The following is a 20,315-nucleotide window of genomic DNA, read 5'->3' on the forward strand; positions in this document are numbered from 1 at the left end:
CTGTACGATCCACTTTTTGTCTGCGTAACCGTATAGCAAGGAGGCAACCCGCCTTATTTGCAAACTCATAAGCTCCCACCCTATACCTCGCGTGTATCAAGCTGAGCTGTTCCGAATAAATAGAGTCTAGCATCAATCTCTCTCTGCGTAACTGTTGCCAAATCTGGGGGGACCTGTTTGCCTTATGCTGGCCCTCCAGCAATTGTATTCTCTCCAGACAATTTGCTATTTGTGACTTACGTGCCCTTGAACGTTTACTGGCTAATTGCAAAAAATAACCCCTAGATACCGCCTTCATATCAACCCACACTGTACTGAATGAGGGCTCCGAGTCAATATTGAACTCCAATTACTCTTGGATTTAGTGAAGGGAAATCTTGCTTCACCAATCTATTACATTTCTTTGAAGGGGTGAACAAATATGTGGATAAGGGTGAGCCGGTCGATATTGTGTACCTGGATTTTCAAAAGGCATTTGACAAAGTACCTCATGAAAGACTCCAGAGGAAATTGGAGAGTCATGGGATAGGAGGCAATGTCCTATTGTGGTTAAAAACTGGTTAAAAGATAGAAAACAGAGAGTAGGGTTAAATGGTCAGTACTCTCAATGGAGAAAGGTAGATAGGGTTCCCCAGGGGTCTGTGCTGAGACCTCTGCTTTTTAACATATTTATAAATGATATAGAGATGAAAATAACTAGTGAGATAATTAAATTTGCTGATGACACAAAGTTATTCAAAGTTATTAAAAATAGTTGTGAAAAATTACAAAAAGACCTTACGAGACTGGGAGACTAGGCATTGAAATGGCAGATGATATTTCATGTGAGCAAGTGCAAAGTGATGCATGTGGGAAAGAGGAACCCAAACTATAGATACATGATGCAAGGTTCCCCATTAGGAGTCATTGATCAGGAAAAGGATCTAGGTGGCATCGTTGATAATACATTGAAACCCTCTGCTCTGTGTGTAACGGCGGCTAAGAAAGCAAATAGAATGTTAGGAATTATTAGGAAAGGAATGGAAAACAAAACTGAGAATGTTATAATGCCTTTGTACATGGTACGACCGCACCTCAAATACTGTGTGCAGTTGTTGTCACCGCATCTCAAAAAAGATAAACTGTAATTAGAAAACTTATAGAGAAGGGTGACGAAAATGATAAAGGGGATAGGATGACTTCCCTATGAGGAAAGGCTACAGCAGCTAGGACTCTTCAACTTGGAGAAAAGACAGCTGAGGGGAGATATAATAGAGGTCAAAAAAATAATGAGTGAAATGGAATGGGTAGATATGAATCACTTGTTTACTCTTTCCAAAAATACTAGGACTAGGGGGCACACAATGAAGCTACAAAATAGTAAATGTAAAATTAATCTGAGAAAATATTTCTTCACTCAATGAATAATTAAATTTTGGAATTTGTTGCCAGAGTATGAGTTAAAAGCAGTTAGCTTAGTGGGGTTTTTAAAAAGATTTGGCTAATTTCCTAAAAGAAAAGTCTATAAGCCATTATTAAGATGGACTTGGGAAAATCCAATGCATATTCTAGGATAAGCAGCATAAAATCTGGGATCTTGCCAGGTACTTGTGACCTGAATTGGCCACTGTTGGAAACAGGATACTGGGCTTGATGGACCCCCATGCCAGTTATTCCTGCCCTCCTACACCCCAACAAACTTCCCATCACCAACAACTTCCCTCTCCCAGCTTTAGTGACCCAACCAACTGTTCAACCTTATTGCTGATTAGAAAATTGTGGTTTGTGGGGTGTCTCATGCATACCAGCATCAACGTGAGACTTTGATAAAGTACAGAAAGAGAAACCCCTCTTAAAGCAATAATTCAGCTCATATACTATGTCAACCTCATAAACATAAGACAAAAATATGTCTTTAATTACCAAGAGTCCTCTGTCAGGTGGCATAGTCATGTTAATTCAGTGCTTCGTTGCTTTGCTCCTCCAGTAGCCAATCTGAAAGTTCTAATAAACAGTAGTTTGATTTGTTAGTGGCCTGGTACAGAGCCCAGTAATGGCAGATTTGAAGGAATATACATCTTCGAAGGTTGGAGTGCCAAGTGACTAAAAGGCAGCAGGTTATTTTATGAGATTTATCTCCTGTGTAAAACTGGACAACTCTTACATTAAAGGAGTACTTGGGCTTCAAATTCAAGCCCTGGCATCGCTGAATGCACTGTCATTACTGGCACAAAATGGATGCTCCGATCTGTAGCAGGTGCCCCTGTCAGGGTAAGCCATAGAAAGAGAGAAAGAGTAGAGTCCGCACCCAAAGCTTGCTGCTCAGTTCAAAAATATACAAACACATTGGCATATAAAAGGCTGTTTCTATCAGACTGGACTCTCATGTGTCTCCTATAAACTCAGATTAGGATAGAACAGGCTGTATTGTACAGTCAGGAAACAGATGGATTTCATTAAAAATGCATTAGGGAAAAATTCTGGAGTGTGGAGATTTATTTTAGCACGCGTCCCATTTATCAGCTCTGGCACTGCTCTGATCTACGGCTGCTTATTTTTCAGAAGCTGTGGTTCAGACTAGCAGAATTGACGAGTTAGTTCAATGACCTCTAGGTTCACCGTAGCCTTGGTGTGAGATCTTGCAGCCCTTTTACCAAGACGCGTAGGCACCTACGTGCGTTCAACGCGCGTCAAATTAGAACTACCTTCACTATGTATATCTGGTGCAGCCGTCTTCTTCCGGTACCTCTGTTACTGACGGTAATATGCAAACTGAATACACTCCAGGAATTAATCAAAATAATGCACTAACATAATACAACAGGTTAAACAGAACAATACTTGTAATATTATAGAAATATACACATACTTTAACACTTGGCTCCCAGTCAGCCTAAGCTCCCCAGTCCAGCACAGTGGTGTAGCCAAGGGTGGGCTCGGGTGGGCCCAGGCCCACCCATTTTGGCCTCAAGCCCACCCAGTAGCAGCATATCTATGATGTGGCTGGCAGGGATCTCCAAGCCCCACCAGCCAAAAATTCCCCAACAACTGTCCCTCTTGCATACCTTGTAAATAACAGATCTTCATCTGCAGTGAGCAGCGACTGATAAATACTGCTCGCACCAGCCCCACAGCCTTCCCTCTGATGTATTCCCACCTATGCGGAAACAGGAATTTGCATCAGAGGGAAGACTGTGGGACCAACATGAGCAGTGTGTATTAGTTGCTGCTCGCTGCCGGTGAAAAGCTGCTATTTAAAAGGTATGCAGGGGAGGGGTAATGTTTGAGAGAACCTATGACATGCAGGCGAGAGAGGGAGAAACCAAATCATTTGTGGGACAAGGCGGCATTCTTCTGCCCACCCATCTTGGGCCCAGGCCCACCCAAAATTGGGTGTCTGGCTACGCCCCTGGTCCAGCATCTTCCTGATGGCCATGTGAACAATGGTGCAGCAGAAATCCTGTGGTTACTGGCAACTATGAAATGATTGGCTATCATTTTTTTTGGTAGGTTGCCAAATAGCCACCAGGCTTCAGATCTGCTGGCCTTTAGTTTATTGTTTATATATATATTTATTTATTTGTTACATTTGTATCCCACATTTTCCCGCATATTTGTAGGCTCAATGTGGCTTACATGGTACCGGAGAGGCATTTGCCGACTCCGTGAGAACAAATACAAAGTGGTACTATGGTAAGATAAAGTTCGTGTGGCGCAGCCACAAATGGTAATTGTACTGCAGAAGGGTTGCGATATGTCCAATTACGTGCCTTAGTTTTGATTGTGTCGCAAGGATCAAACGTTTAGGTTGGGGCAACAGGGTATGCCTTTTTAAACAGGATAGTTTTAAGAGATTTCTGGAAGTTTAGGTGGTCGTGTGATGTTTTCAAGGCTTTTGGTAATGCATTCCACAATTGTGTGCTTATGTAGGAAAAGCTGGATGTGTAAGTTGATTTATATTTGAGGCCTTTACAGCTGGGATAATGCAGGCTCAGGTATGTTCGTGTTGATTTTGATGTGTTCCTGGATGGTAGGTCGATCAAGTCTGTCATGTAACCTGGGGCTTCACCGTAGATAATTTTGTGAACCAGGGTGCAGATTTTGAAGGCGATGCGTTCTTTGATTGGGAGAGAAAGAGTACTCACCCAGAAAGAGTTACCAAACATGTTTGGAATATTTTCTGTATTAGCTCCGTCTAATGGTTAGAACACATTGTATTCATCATCTCACCATCTCTTTTTTCCTCTTCCTTTTTCTCAGCTCTCAACCTTCAACATTTCCTTCCTTCCATTCATCCATCTCCTTTCTGAGTACATCTCGCCTTCATCGCTGTCGTCATACCTCTCCTACTCTTCTCCGTACTCTCTTGCTCCTTCTCCTACTCTCCGCTGGGGACATTAATCCCAATCCTAGTCCTCCACATCAGCTCTCATCCTATTTGTGCAGGTCACACCCTGATATCTCCAATCTAATTTCTGTTCCTCTCCTCCTCCTTCTTCCCTTTCTCTTGCGCTCTGTGGAATGGCCGCTCTGTCTGTAACAAACTTTCCTACATCCATGACCTCTTTATCTCTTGTACTCTCCATCTGCTTGCCCTAACTGAAACTTGGCTTTACCCTGAAGACTCTGCTTCAGTCACGGCCCTATGCCAGGGAGGTTATCTTTTCTCCTATACTCCTCGCCCAGTTGGCCGCGGAGCTGCTGTCGGGCTACTACTTTCACCCTCTTGTAGATTTCAACCTCTTCTTCCACCTCAGTCTCACTGTTTTTCTTCCTTCGAAGTCCACTCCATCCGCCTATTTGCTCCTCTGCCTCTCTGAGTAGCAGTTATTTATCGACCCCCTGATAATTCCCTTTCTTCCTTTCTCACTGACTTTGATGCCTGGCTTTCCTTCTTTCTTGAACCTTCATCTCCTTCCCTCATTCTTGGGGATTTTAACATTCATGCTAATGATCCCTCTGACTCTTATGCTTCTCAGTTTCTTGCTTTAACATCCTCTTTCAATCTTCAACTGTGTCCACTGCCCCCACTCACCAGAATGGCCACTGTCTTGATCTTATCCTCTTCTCAAACTGCTCACTCACCAGTTTCTGTGCCTCAATTCTTCCCCTCTCTGACCATCATCTGATAACTTTCACACTTAAACACCCTCCTCCCCAGTCCCGTCCAATCTTAACTAATACATTTAGGAATCTTCCGGCTATTGACCCTTCTACTCTGTCCTCCAGTGTTTCAAATCTCTTCTCTACCACTATGTTATCCAAGTCTGTCAATGAGGCTGTCTCTTCCTGTAATACTATTCTCTCCTCTGCTCTGGATACTCTCGCTCCTCCCATTCCCCGTTCTGTAAAATGTACCAAACTCCAGCCTTGTAATCCGCTACCTATGTTCTTGTGCCTGCTCTGCTGAATGCCTTTGGCTGAAATCTCGTGCCCATGCTGACTTCATACACTTCAAATTCTTGCTGACTTCCTTCCAGTCTGCTCTTTTACTTGCCAAACAGGACTATTACATCCAGTTGACAAATTCTCTTGGCTCAAACCCTCGATGTCTCTTTGCCACACTGAACTCTCTCTTCAAAGTGCCTTCACCTCCAACTCCCCCTTCACTTTCCCCCCCAGACTCTGGCTGAGTTCTTTCATGATAAGGTTCACAAGATTAAACTTGAATTCTCAACCAGGTCACCTCCACCTCTCCTTCCCTTAGTCCATTCTCTCAACCCTCCAACCCCTGCCTCCTTTTCTTCCTGTTCTGAAATCACTGAAGAGGAAGCTACACATCTTTTTTCCTCCTCGAAACTAACTACCTGTTCCTCTGATCCTATTCCCACCCATCTACTTACACTCTTTCTCCTACTGTCATCCCTTTTATCTGTCATATCCTCAATCTTTCACTTTCCACTGTGACTGTTCCTAATGCCTTCAAACATGCCGTAGTCACACCACTCCTTAAAAAACCTTCATTGGACCCTACCTGTCCTTCCAACTATCGCCCCATCTCCCTCCTCCCTTTCCTATCCAAGATAGTTGAACGTGCTGTTCACCGCTGTTGCCCTGACTTTTTTTCATCTCAAGCTATTCTTGATCCACTTCAATCTGGCTTTCGCCCCCTTCATTCAACTGAAACAGCGCTTGCTAAAGTCTCCAATGATCTGTTCCTGGCCAGATCCAAAGGCCTCTATTCTATCCTCATCCTTCTCGATCTATCTACTGCTTTTGACACTGTTGATCACAGCCTACTCCTTGATACGCTGTCCTCACTTGGATTTGAGGACTCTGTTCTTTCCTGGTTTTCTTCTTATCTCTCCCAGCGTACATTTGTGTATACTCTAGTGGATCCTCCTCTACTTCTATCCCACTGTCAGTTGGTGTACCTCAGGGTCCTGGGACCTCTTCTTTTCTCCATCTATACTTCTTTCCTTGGTACTCTGATCTCATCCCATGGTTTTCAGTATCATCTTTACGCTGTTGACTCGCAGATCTACCTCTCCACACCAGAAATCTCAGCTGAAATCCAGGCCAAAGTATCAGCCTGCCTGTCTGACATTGCTGCCTGGATGTCTCAGTGCCATCTGAAACTAAACATGACCAAGACTGAGCTTCTTAACTTTCCTCCTAAACCAACCTCTCCTCTTTCCCCATTCTCTATTTCTGTGGATAACACTCTCATCCTTCCTGTCTCATCAGCTCATAACCTTGGGATCATCTTCGACTCCTCCCTCTCCTCTGCACATATTCAGCAGACTGCTAAAACCTGTCGTTTCTTTCTCTATAATATCAGCAAAATTCGCCCTTTCCTTTCTGAGCACACTACCAGAACCCTCATCCACACTCTCATCACCTCTCGCTTAGACTATTGCAACTTGCTTCTCACAGGTCTCCCACTTAGCCATCTCTCTCCTCTTCAATCTGTTCAAAATTCTGCTGCATGACTAATATTCCGCCAGGGTCGTTATGCTCATATTAGCCCTCTCCTCAAGTCACTCCACTGGCTTCCTATCCGTTTCCGCATACAGTTCAAACTCCTCTTATTGACCTATTAGTGCATTCACTCTGCAGCTCCTCAGTACCTCTCCACTCTCATCTCTCCCTACATTCCTCCCTGGGAACTCCATTCACTGGGTAAATCTCTCTTATCTGCACCCTTCTCCTCCACTGCTAACTCCAGACTCCGTTCCTTTTATCTTGCTGCACCATATGCCTGGAATAGACTTCCTGAGCCGGTACATCAAGCTCCATCTCTGGCCATCTTCAAATCTAAGCTAAAAGCCAACCGTTTTGATGCTGCTTTTAACTCCTAACCCTTATTCACTTGTTCAGAACCCTTATTTCATCATCCTCACTTTAATATTCCCTTATCTCTTGTTTGTCCTGTTTGTCTGTCCTAATTAGATTGTAAGCTCTGTCGATCAGGGACTGTCTCTTCATGTTCAGGTGTACAGCGCTGCGTACGTCTAGTAGCGCTATAGAAATGATGAGTAGTAGTAGAGCAGCAGGCTGAAGCCGTGGTTCTCCTCTACTACTACTGCTCTTTGAAATCTTGGCGAAATCATTTAACCCTTTATTGCCTCAGGTACAACGTTACCCCCCTGTTTACTAAACCACGCTAGTGGTTGCCATGTGCTAATGCCAACACATCCCATTCATTTTGAATTAAGGCCCTACAATGTATTGTCATGTCAGAAGAATAATAAATCCCGAGTGAATCAGCAAAGCATAGCAGATTCCACAGTGACAGGGTACAGGAAAATCCCCTCTGGCCTGCAGTGGGAAATGACAGCAGGAAGCCACTGTGTAGCTGAAGAGCTGATGAAAGTTCTCCCAGAAAAAGAAGGAAGTGCTACGGAAGGAAGGAACCCAGCACAATCCTTCACAGATAGGGGGTGGGGGGACAGTTATTCAGAGCTTTTCATATCCAAGCAGAACATGAGGAGAGGACAAGGCAAGATGTCAGGCACTCAGTAGAAACAGAGACTGGGGGTTTTGAGTGTATCCCCTTCAGCACTACCACACTGTTGAGACAAGAGAGAAACCAGTCTTGGGCCACCATCAATATACATGGTTCAGGAGTCTGACACAGAGAACAGTCTGGAAGGGAGATTAGGGCCCAGAGAAGGGGAGGGGGAAGGAACTGCTACTGTTCTAGAGCAGAGAAATCGGTGTGGGTAGTGGGGAGAAAGAGGGGGTTTGGCCTGAGGACAGCATAACCAGTGTTGGGTACAGGGGGAGAGAAGGGTTTGGGAAGGGGATAACTAGTATTGGGGAAAGAGGAGTTTAGAGAGAAAACCTGGTGCTGGGCAAATGGGAAAAGACAGGGGTTTAAGGAAGATAGAGATGAGGGCTGGGGCAGAGGTCTGAATTCTAAATATATTGTAAATCCTCTTGAGTATTTCTTAGAAAGAAAGGCTAAACAATCCAGATTGGGAGAGGAGTCAAGATGGCTTTTTCTCTGTTTTCCCCCTCTCTTCTTTACCTTACTGGAGAAAAAGCAGAAGGGCAAGAAGTGGGTCTTTCCTTCAGAGACCCTGGCTTTGCCTTTTTCCAGCGTAACTGACATTTTTGTACAATACAGAAAAACTCAAGCTACGAGCTCCAAAGGTCAACAGCCACTGGGAGTTTTGTCAGAGACTAGAAGACTGACAAATTTTCTTGGCTTAGATACAACTTTAAGCCCAGAGCAAAGAACATCATCTCCGCAGCTGCGGGCATCGTCCCCCCAATCTTCTGTTGCCATAGAATCGCCTACCAAAGCCATTGGTATATTTGTGGCCTGAGAGAGAGAACTGAGCTGACCTTCCTTTGAGTAGAGAAGTGGTTCCCAAACCTGGTCCTGGAGGCACCCCAGCCAGTCAGGTTTTCAGGATATCCGTAATGAATATTCATGAGAGAGATGTGCATACAATGGAGGCAGTGCATGCAAATCTCTCACATGAATATTCATTGTGGAGATCCTGAAAACCTGACAGGTTGGGATGCCTCCAGGACTAGATTTGGGAACCAATGGAGAAGGGGTTAGTGAATGGCAGTAGTGGGAAACAGTGCCAGTACTTTAACAACTGAAGAGATTTGTTTCACAACCTTGGTGCAGCCACACAGGGTGCAAAGGGGCGGGGGGGGGGGGGGCAGTCACAAAAATTGTGCCCAGCCTGACATCTCCTCTCATAGATAGTGGCAAAGTGCATGGGGTGGGGGTCACTACTGAGCAATCACACAGGATTCAACTATAGCTTGATACAGTCCACTGAATTTTGATAAAGGGGCGATCCAAGGACATCAACACCAGAAAACAATCATCATTTTCCCCCGGGACCCATTTGACAAGTGGGCCAGTATTCAAAGGTAACTATGTGTTCACACACAACTGGCAAACATATAATTAGCCTATCAGTGTATGTTTCAGAAATGTACAGTGATATTTTTAATATTATGCATTTTAATGTGATGTACCTCACATATTTTATTCACTTGAATATTTCCCTAAAGACATGTCAGGTATGTGCCCACTTGTGGTAGAGACTCACAGAAGTTCGGTTTTAATTGGATTTGGGCAAAGTTAGTTGTTTTAGCCCATTCTTTAATTGATGTTAGACAAGTAGTCTGTTTATTCAGAGCTCTGGGTAAGTCAGGTTCAATGGGTGTGAGTAGCTGCACATCATCCGCATAGATTTAGAATTGAGTGTCCGTTGACCGAATCAGCTCAGCTTGAGGTAGATATTGGACAGAAAAGATGACAGTATTGATCCTTGTGGTAGCCCACAGGTCAGTGCCTATGGTGGTGATGAGGTGCTGCCTGTCTGATAGATAGGATCTGAACCAGACAAGTACTGCTCCACTGATACCAGTATCTTTATGGGCCTCATTAGGGAGAAGTGAGAGTGAGCTAAAACATTATCCAAATAGTGTACAGACCACACTCACACTATCTGGCACTGAATGTAATGACTGAGTTAAATGCCAGTACTAGCATTTAACTTAAGCCAGTGGTCATGTAGCTGGAAATTTATCCAAAGGTATTTATCGTGTAAATTTATTCAGCAGGAAAAAAAAATAGGGAAATGCTTTTATTTCAGAAGAGTGCCTCAAAATATTTCTGGGGTGATGAGTCGCCTGAGCTAGATGAAGATTACAAACGTGAGTATCCGCCAAACAGATCTTAGGCCCCTTTCCACCAGTCACAGATGTTTCTGTCACCTCATGTGTAACAAGTTGAAACTCACGCCTGCTTTCAAGATAGTCATTGAATTGCCCATGGAAACGTGTTACAGATCTCAGCAAGAAAATGAAAAGATCTTGCCAAAATATGGCACAGTTAGATCTTGTAGCTGGAAGGATGCTGCCCCCTCCTGGGCATTTAATCTAGATTTTTATAAACTGCTTATTCCCAAATAGAGAGTTGCACGGGGACAGAAATCCAACCCGTCCCCACCCATCCCCACTGTAATCCAACCCGTCCCCACCCGTCCCCGTAGGAAATCTAACCCATCCCCGCCCATCCCCGTGGGGAATCTAACCCGTCCCCACGGGGAATCTTACCCATCCCCGCAAGAATTTAACCTGTCCTCACCCACAAGAATTTAATAGTACATTAAAAAAAAAAATTCCTGTCAGCTCTCTCAGTCTCTGGGTTTGAGCTGCAGCACTGCAGGCAAGGAAGGAACGGAAGCTGGAACACTCTGGTGCGCACATATAACACTTCTCTGATTCACTGGCACTATGTGCTAAGAGATCACCACATGCATGCGCCAGTAGGTCAGGTGACATCTGATGCTCATGCTTATGTCAGAGCTGAGGTCTGCACATCAGCCTGGAAGCAGAGAGGATTAATAGTAATAGTAAATGACAGCAGATAAAAACCGGATCAGTCCATCCAGTCTGCCCAATAGTCACAATCATTATCAATTTATGATTAAATCAACAATGAATGTTATATTATATACTTGATTACGGTCTTTCTGTGATGTCTCTGGATTGCAGAAATAACAGCAGAAATGTCCACAGTACTGGAGGATTTAGTGGAACGACGCCTGACTCCTATTGACACAAAACTGGAGCGGATGCATTCTCAACTAGAAGATTTGGCCAGGGAATGTGTGGCCTTTCAATCGCGCACAAGTGTATTGGAAAATCGGGTCTCGACTGTTGAGGGATCTCAGGACAGATTAAAGGCTCAAATGGAGACTCTGGAGGCAAAACTTGATGACCTGGAAAACAGGTCACGGAGAAATAATTTATGCCCCGTGGGACTGCCTAAATCCGTCAGTTAAAGGGAGCTTGGAAACTTTTTGGAGAGCTGACTAACCAGAGAGTTGCAACTACAAAATGGTTTCAGACCGTTACGGGTGGAGCGTGCACATCGGGTGGGAGTACAGCGCCCCAATGCAACTAGACCAACAGTGGTCATTTTACGGGTGTTGAACTTCATCCACAAGCAAGCCATATTGCAACACCTGAGATTGGGTAAGACTCTGACTTTTGAAAATCAAAAAGTTCTTTGCTTTCAAGATTATTCTTCAATTGTGGCGGCAAGATGTAAGACCTTTGTCCCTATTTGTTCTAAACTTTTTTCTATGAAAGCTCGGTTCACGTTGTTTTACCCAGCCACTCTGAAAGTTACCTCAAGGGGGCGACGAAAGTATACGAATTGGTGGAAACAGCACGGGAATTCCTGGACCAGATTGAAAAAGGGGATTCAATGGCAGAAACATTTAAGGAAGGGTTGAGGTGACTGACTAATTGTTATGATAAACTATATCACACTGAGGTGGACAAGCACGGGGGAATTACACTGAGAACTCAATTGAAGAGAACTTGCTGGAATATGGAGAACAAAATGGGAAGGCACGAAGTTCCCAACAACGCTAGAGGAGTGTGCTACTGTATTGGTAGAGACATAACCTGAGTGTCCATTGATTAACGATTTGTAACACACTGAGAACAGGATTTTTTCTTTTCTTTTTTTCTCTTCTCATTATTGCGATCTGGGCTAGAAAGGGATCTGGTACATTATAAGGTTGCTTATGTCTGGAGGGAGGAGGGGGTGCAAGGGGAAGGGGGGGAGTTTGCAACTACAGGGCTGGGCAAGGGCTGTATGGGATGTATGGGGAAGAGACAAATTTTATTGGAGGAAGAAGACCATATTACACGATGTTGATCTCGAGGGCAAAATTGCCTGGGAGGGACGCTGGCTGGGACGTCCTGTTAGGCACCACATTAAGTGTCTTATTCATAAAGCTTTAGAAACAGATTGCCTCAAATGGCGATCAATAGAAATAAAACAAAATAAAACGTGGAAAAGAAAATAAGATTATACCTTTTTTATTGGACATAACTTAATACATTTCTTGATTAGCTTTCGAATGTTGCCCTTCTTCGTCAGATCGGAAATAAGCAAATGTTGGTAGATGACAGTATATATAAGTGAAACATCAAAGCATTTTAGTACAGTCTAACAGGATAGGGGTGGGTAGGTGAGAGACAGGGAGATATGCATGGAGACAGGCAGGTGACAAATAGAGCAGTACAACTTTATGGTTTATAATGGGCTAGAAAACCCAGATCTTTGTTAAGTCCTGTCTGGTGGGTGTCAAAATATTTAATCATTCTGACTTCAAAGGTCTTACATTCCTGTATTGTTTTAAAGTTCCCTTTTAGGATTCTTACCATGAAATCACTGGTACAGTGTTCTGGTTTCATAAAGTGCTGCCCCACAGGCGTGACATCTTTAATGGTACTAGCATTTTTCATATTTGGTACAGTTTTGAGGACGGAGATAGGACCTTACACTATCTCAGATCATGCCTGGGTGTGTATGGAATGGGTGGTGGGACCGGTATCCGGGGGCAAGAATCAATGGGTGTATCCGCTAGAATTACAAAATAATTTGGCATTTCAAGAAAACCTTTTAAAATGTTGGGAACAGTTTGAGCACTGCAATGAAAGACATTCTGCTGAACCCCTGTTATACTGGGAAACCACGAAAGTGGTGCTGAGAGATGAAATTATAAGCTACTCATACTTTATGAGGAAAACAAGGGATAGGGAGATATTGAGACTGAGCTCACTATTGTGTAGGGCTCGGAGGCAATATGGACAAACTCATGCGTAGGAACATAGATAAAAGTTATTGGGTCTGCAGACAGCACTCAATGAATGCTTACATGGAAGGGCTCTCAAGTCTCAAGTTTACTATAAGTATATGGTATATAAACATGGCAATATGCTTTTCATCAATAAAAATGCTTTAAACATAAACATGGCAATAAGGCGGGACGCTTGTTAGCCACATTGATGGGACCACAGGATGGGACCAGGAAAATTATAACACTTAAAGATGGTACGGGGAGGACTGTGCATTCTGATAAAGAAATATGTGACATTTTCCACGATTATTATAAACAACTTTATGCTACCTCTATTAGTCAGGAGCTGCCGGGTCAGTTGTGTTTTGATAATGTTTCTCTGCCCAAACTCAATCAAAAAGACACAGACTTTTTGAATACTCCCATTCGGGAAGATGAGGTGGAATTGGCAATAACGCGTAGCCCATTGCTTAAAGCTCCAGGGCCCGATGGTTTTAGAGTTGAATTTTATAAGCTTCTGGGTAAGACAATTCTACCAACGCTTACTAATTTTTTGAACCATATTGTAAACACAGAGTCGCTTCCCCTTAATTTGGCACAGGCACAAATAGTTGTGTTACCTAAACCAGGTAAAGATCTTTCAAGACTGGAGTTCTATCGCCCCATATCTCTTTTGAATTTCGAAGCTAAACAGTTGGCCAGGATTATGGCTACGTGTATGGCTCATTTCCTGCTAAAGCTAGTCCATGAAGCTCAGGTAGGGTTCGTGTCCAGTAGGTCGATGGCTAAGAATCTTCGGAAAAAATTGGCTTTGTTGGAATTCGGCCACAGATGTAAAGCTCAGTCAGTGCTCATCAGCTTTGATGCAGAAAAAGCTTTTGACCGGGTCAGGTGGGACTTCCTGTTCGACACACTGATGGCATACGGGTTCTTGGGGTGATTTATATCAGCTGTGAAAGTGCTGTACTCAACACCTAATGCACGGGTAATGGTTAACGGGTTGGATTCTCCAGATTTCCCTCTACAGCGGGGAACGAGACAGGGGTGCCCTTTGTCACCTTTATTGTTTGCGCTGACACTGGATCCCCTAATTAGGGATATACTACTACTACTTATCATTTCTATAGCGCTACAAGGCATGCGCAGCGTTGTACACCATACACAAAAAAAATGATGCTAACAAATGATTCAATCATTTGGAGTGGAGGAGTGGCCTAGTGGTTAGAGCACCAGTCTTGTAATCCAGAGGTGGCTGGTTCAAATCCCACTGCTGCTCCTTGTGATCTTGGGCAAGTCACTTAACCCTCCATTGCCTCAGGTACAAACTTAGATTGTGAGCCCTCCTGGGACAAAGAAATATCCAGTGTACCTGAATGTAACTCACCTTGAGCTACTACTGAAAAAGGTGTAAGCAAAATGGAAATAAAAATCTGTGGAGTCCAAATAGGTACACATTGATTTAAGATTGCAGCTTTTGCAGATGACCTATTAGTTCATATTACGAATTCACAAGAGTCCCTTTCAGCTTTGCTTGACACATTTAGAGAATATGGAGATTTTGCAGGTTTTAGATTAAATTTGACTACGTCTGAGGCATTGCCTTCCTCTCCGGAGGTAAAACAGAGGTGGGGTCGAGCTTTTCCTTTTCAGTGGGCAGAGAGTTCCTTTAAATATTGGGCATATGGTTATCTATGGATGTCCAATCTTTGTACCATCTTAATATAGAGGGGCTCATGTTGGAAACAAAAAAGCATTTAAATAATTGAAGGGAGTTACCGATATCCTTAACGGGCAGGATCTGCCTACTGAGAATGGTTCTGTTCCCACGTTGGCTTTATGTATTGCAAACATTGCCCTTACAGGTGCTTCATAAAGACCTGGGTATTCTTTATAGCCTGTTTAGTCACTTTTGTTGGGCAGGCAAAAAGCCAAAGTTGCGGTTCAATGTTATGCTGGGGAGTAGGAGGGGAGGGGGCCTGGGATTGCCCAATTTGCCCTTATATAATCAGGCGTGCCTTCTGCGCCATTTAGGAGACTGGTTTGGCAGCTCACAAAAATTTGCACCTGTAGAGTTTGAGCGTACTTTTCTTGTTCCATATAATTGTTTTCCACTACTACATCATACTACTCACCAATTGCCTAGTCACTTGCGTACAGCTTAGGCCTCTGCCTGAGGTGTGGAGGGTGCTGGTGAAGCGGTTGGGGGGCTGTCCTTTTGTGTCTGATCAGCTGTCTATTAGGGGTAATGTGGCATTTGAACCAGGGCTGGAGAACTCTGTGTTTAAAATCTGGGAACAAAAAGGAATTCTGTTGCTGGAGCATGTGTTGAGTGGTGAAGGAGAGTTAATTTCCTTCGCGGAACTACAAACTCAGATAGGGGCTACATGGGGGAGTCAGTTTGCATATGCACAGTTAAAGCATCTTTGGATAAGTCACAATTGGGTCTCAAGATGGGAGCTCGGGTAAGACAGTTTTTTCAGGAGATCTTGGATGGAGATTTGTCTGCTCAGGGGCTCCATAAATCTTTGGATAAAAGGGAACTTCCCAAAGACTACTCAGCTTTGAAGACGCAATGGGAAGGGGAATTGGGGATCTCTTTGGCGAGTTGGGAGCCACATTGAGGAGTATTCTGATTTTAACGTCGGATGAAAGCTTGAGAGAGTGCGGTTATAGGGTGGTACTCCAGGCCTATATGACGAGAGGGCAGTTGGCACATGTGGGGGGAGGTGGAGAGAATGCTTGCACCAAGTGTGGACAGGGTCCTCATTCCTTTAGTCATGCTTTCTGGTCATGTCCACCTATATGGGATTTTTGGATACAAGTAAAGATATTCACCAGAGGGTGGTGGTGAATGGAATTTGCTCAGAGGAGGGAAAGGTGAGTAGTGGAGTACCTCAAGGATAGGTGCTGGGGCCGATTCTGTTCAATATATTTGTGAGTGACATTGCCGAAGGGTTAGAAGGTAAAGTTTGCCTATTTGTGGATGATACTAAGATCTGTAACAGAGTGGACACCCCGGAGGGAGTGGAAAACATGAAAAAGGACCTAAGGAAGCTAGAAGAATGGTCTAAGGTTTGGCAATTAAAATTCAAAGCGAAGAAATGCAAAGTGATGCACTTAGGGAATATAAATCCACGGGAGACGTATGTGTTAGGCGGGGAGAGTCTGATAAGTATGGACGGGGAGAGGGATCTTGGGGTGATAGTATCTGAGGATTTGAAGGCGACGAAACAGTGTGACAAGGCGGTGGCCGTAGCTAGAAGGTTGTTAGGCTGTATAGAGAGAGGTGTGACCAGCAGAAGAAAGGGGGTGTTGATGCCCCTGTATAAATCATTGGTGAGGCCCCACCTGGAGTATTGTGTTCAGTTTTGGAGGCCGTATCTTGCTAAGAATGTAAAAAGAATTGAAGCGGTGCAAAGAAAAGCTACGAGAATGGTATGGGATTTGCGTTACAAAGACGTATGAGGAGAGACTTGCTGACCTGACCATGTATACTCTGGAGGAAAGGAGAAACAGGGGTGATATGATACAGACGTTCAAATATTTGAAAGGTATTAATCCGCAAACGAACCTTTTCCGGAGATGCGAAGGCGGTAGAACGAGAGGACATGAAATGAGATTGAAGGGGGGCAGACTCAAGAAAAATGTCAGGAAGTATTTTTTCACAGAGAGAGTAGTGGATGCTTGGAATGCCCTCCTGCGGGAGGTGGTGGAAATGAAAACGGTAACGGAATTCAAACATGCGTGGGATAAACATAAAGGAATCCTGTTCAGAAGGAATGGATCCTAAGGAGCTTAGCTGAGATTGGGTGGCAGAGCCGGTGGCGGGAGGCGGGGATGGTGCTGGGCAGACTTATACGGTCTGTGCCAGAACCGGTGGTGGGAGGCGGGGCTGGTAGTTGGGAGGCCGGGATAGTGCTGGGCAGACTTATACGGTCTGTGCCCTGAAAAGGACAGGTACAAATCAAGGTAAGGTATACACAAAAAGTAGCACATATGAGTTTATCTTGTTGGGCAGACTGGATGGACCATGCAGGTCTTTTTCTGCCATCATCTACTATGTTAAAGTTGTTCTTGATCAAATTATTGGGGGTAATGATACAGGGTTAGTTGGAACAATTTGTTTTAGATAAACTGAAGGCTTACAATACTGTCACGTCTTTGGCCGTGACCACCCTCAGACTTACCTTGTTCCTGGGGGTCAGCTTCCTAGCTGGCTCCTGTTTCTTCTGTCTGTCCTTTCTGAGCTAGCTCTGGCTCTCTGTGTTGGCTGCATCCAGCAGCATGATACTAATTGCCTCACTATACTGCACCTGTGGGTGTTGCCTGGGTTAGCTCTCTCTCTCTCTCTGTGTGTGCTGGCTGCTTCCAGCATGACTCTAATTGCTTCACTACACTACACCTGGGTGTAGAAAGCCTCTCTGTGTTTCACTGTGCTTTCTGCCTGCTCTGTGGTTTGTGCCTGAACAGCCTCCGTAGTTACTTAGAGATTGCTGCAGCTGTGTCTCTGGTGTTGAAGGGCTTTATTAAGCACTTAGAGACTGCAGCCTTTGCCTTTGCATTGCCAATGCCTCCGCAGTGCCTTAGGTCCCGAGGTTAGTGTGCTGTTTGCACAGTTAGCTTTCCTTGTCTTTTCTTGTGGGCTTCCAGCTCTTCTGCTTGCGAGTTACTATCACCTGTGGGCCTTGCCTTCTGGCCCTTCTGTGTTTATTGCTCTGTGGGCCTTCTGGCCCTTCTGTGTTTATTGCTCTGTGGGCTTTCAACCTTTCTGTGTTTATTATTCTCTGTGGGCTTCTAGCCTTTCTGTTATCCCTGTGCAGTGGTGCTGCCCCCTGTCTGAGGTTGGTCAGCGGTTGATGCTGCAGCCATTTCTCTCCTTTCTATCTGTTAACTACTGTAGCTCCAGTCTAACCCTTCCTCTGGCAAGCGTAGCTGTCATTCTCATTCTCTTGAGCTTAGCTTGTATGTAGCTCCTGTGTTCTCTTCCCTGCCTGTCTGCCTTGCTTTAGCCTAGGTACCTGGGAGCACCGCTGGATCCTGACTCCGGTTGTTCCTGTTGCTGGTTCCAGTTCTGGTTTTCCTGTAAGCCCTACCGGCTGCTCAAACCTGAGGGCTCAACCCTCGGGGAAAGGCAGCTAAGCGTAGGTGAAGCCTACTCCAGTGTGTTCCAGTCCGGTGCGTTCCAGTCCCGAGTGTTCCAGTGCAGGACTCCAGTCCGGGGTTGCAGTCCAGCCTTGTCTCTTCTCTGCTCCGAAGGTGATCTTGCCTGCCACTGCCGCTCCTCGGCCGTGGTCCAAGGACTCACATACCCAGGGTTCCTGGGGAAGAAGCCTGACAGAATGCCAAGGCCCTCGAGAACACGACAAATACTCTATCTAAACCAGTCTTCTATGCTGCAAAATGTGTTTGGTAGCACGTAAATGCATTCTACAATGTTGGACGTCACAGGAACCACCCTCCTTTTGGCTATGGAAGAATTGAGTACACCTGTTAGTGACCTGGGAAGCACGGGATGTGAAAGGGTCTCCTAAACATAAACAACGCTTTATACAAATTTGGAATCCCTACCTACAAAATTGAAGCTCTTGAAGTTGAAGCCTTGTCCTCAATTTAATTCAGATCTAGTGGGAATTAGTAAAATGTAATTAGGTTTTCTTCATTCATTGGGGAGGGAGGGAGGGAGGGGAAATTCAGGTTATTTATTTATTTGTTACATTTGTATCCCACATTTTCCCACCTATTTGCAAGCTCAATTGGTGTTCACCAATTCCGGTATGAACAAATACAGTAATGTTGTGGTAGAATAAGGTTTGTGTGTACAGACACATTAGGGAATCATAGAGAGGAAGAGAATAGTAGAGAGGAAGAGTTATTATATGTCCATTACGAGCTTTGGTTTCGTTGTGTTGCAGGGTACAGGCATTTAAGTTGGGTCAGTAGGGTATGCCTTTTTGAACAGGTTAGTTTTTAATGATTTCCGGAAGTTTAGGTGATCATAAGTTGTTTTCACGGCTTTTGGTAATGCGTTCCATAGTTGTGTGCTTATGTAGGAAATGCAGGATGCATAGGTTGATTTGTATTTGAGTCCTTTGCAGCTTGGGTAGTGGAGATTTAGGTATGTTCGTGTTGATCCTGTTGTGTTTCTGGTTAGTAGGTCTATGAGGTCTGTCATGCATCCCGGGGCTTCGCTGTAGATAATTTTATGAACCAGGGTGCAGATTTTGAAAGCAATACTTTCTTTGATTGGGAGCCAGTGCAGTTTTTCTAGGAGGGGTTTGGCACTTTCAAATCGTGTTTTTCCAAATATAAGCCTGGCTGCCTTGTTTTCAGCGGTCTGACGTTTCTTTATAGTTTGTTCTTGGCATCCCACATAAATTCCGTTGCAGTAGTCTACATGGCTTAGTACCATTGATTGTATCAAGTTGCGAAATGTTTCCCTCGGGAAGAATGGTTTCACGCGTTTGAGTTTCCACATTGAGTGGGACATTTTCTTTGTTGTAGATTTCACCAAAGTCTGCAATGACCTATTCCTTGCCAAATCCAAAGGTCACTATTCCATCCTTATCCTCCTCGACCTATCCGCCGCCTTTGACACTGTCAATCATAATTTACTTCTTGACACACTGTCCTCATTTGGGTTCCAGGGCTCCGTCCTCTCCTGGTTCTCCTCGTATCTTTCTCAACGCACCTTCAGAGTATTTTCTAATGGCTCTTCTTCCACCCCCGTCCCACTCTCTGTTGGGGTTCCTCAAGGATCTGTCCTTGGACCGCTTCTTTTCTCGATATACACCTCTTCCCTGGGCTCGCTGATCTCATCACATGGTTTCCAGTACCATCTCTATGCCGATGACACCCAGCTCTATCTCTTCACTCCCGACATCACAGTCGAAACCCAGGCCAAAGTTTCGGCCTGCCTCTCAGATATCGCCACCTGGATGTCCAACCGACATCTAAAACTGAACATGGCAAAGGCTGAGCTCCTTGTCTTTCCACCCAAACCCTCCTCTCCTCTTCCCCCACTCTCCATCTCTGTTGACAACGCCCTCATCCTCCCTGTCTCGTCAGCCCGCAATCTCGGAGTCATTTTCGACTCCTCCCTCTCCTTCTCTACCCATATCCAACAGACAGCTAAGACCTGTCGCTTCTTCCTCTATAATATTAGCAAAGTCCACCCATTCCTCTCTGTACAGACCACCCGAACCCTCGTCCACTCACTTGTTACCTCTCGTCTTGACTATTGCAACCTTCTCCTCGCTG

Source organism: Microcaecilia unicolor, chromosome 6, assembly GCF_901765095.1.
Source record: "Microcaecilia unicolor chromosome 6, aMicUni1.1, whole genome shotgun sequence".
Lineage (NCBI taxonomy): Eukaryota > Metazoa > Chordata > Amphibia > Gymnophiona > Siphonopidae > Microcaecilia > Microcaecilia unicolor.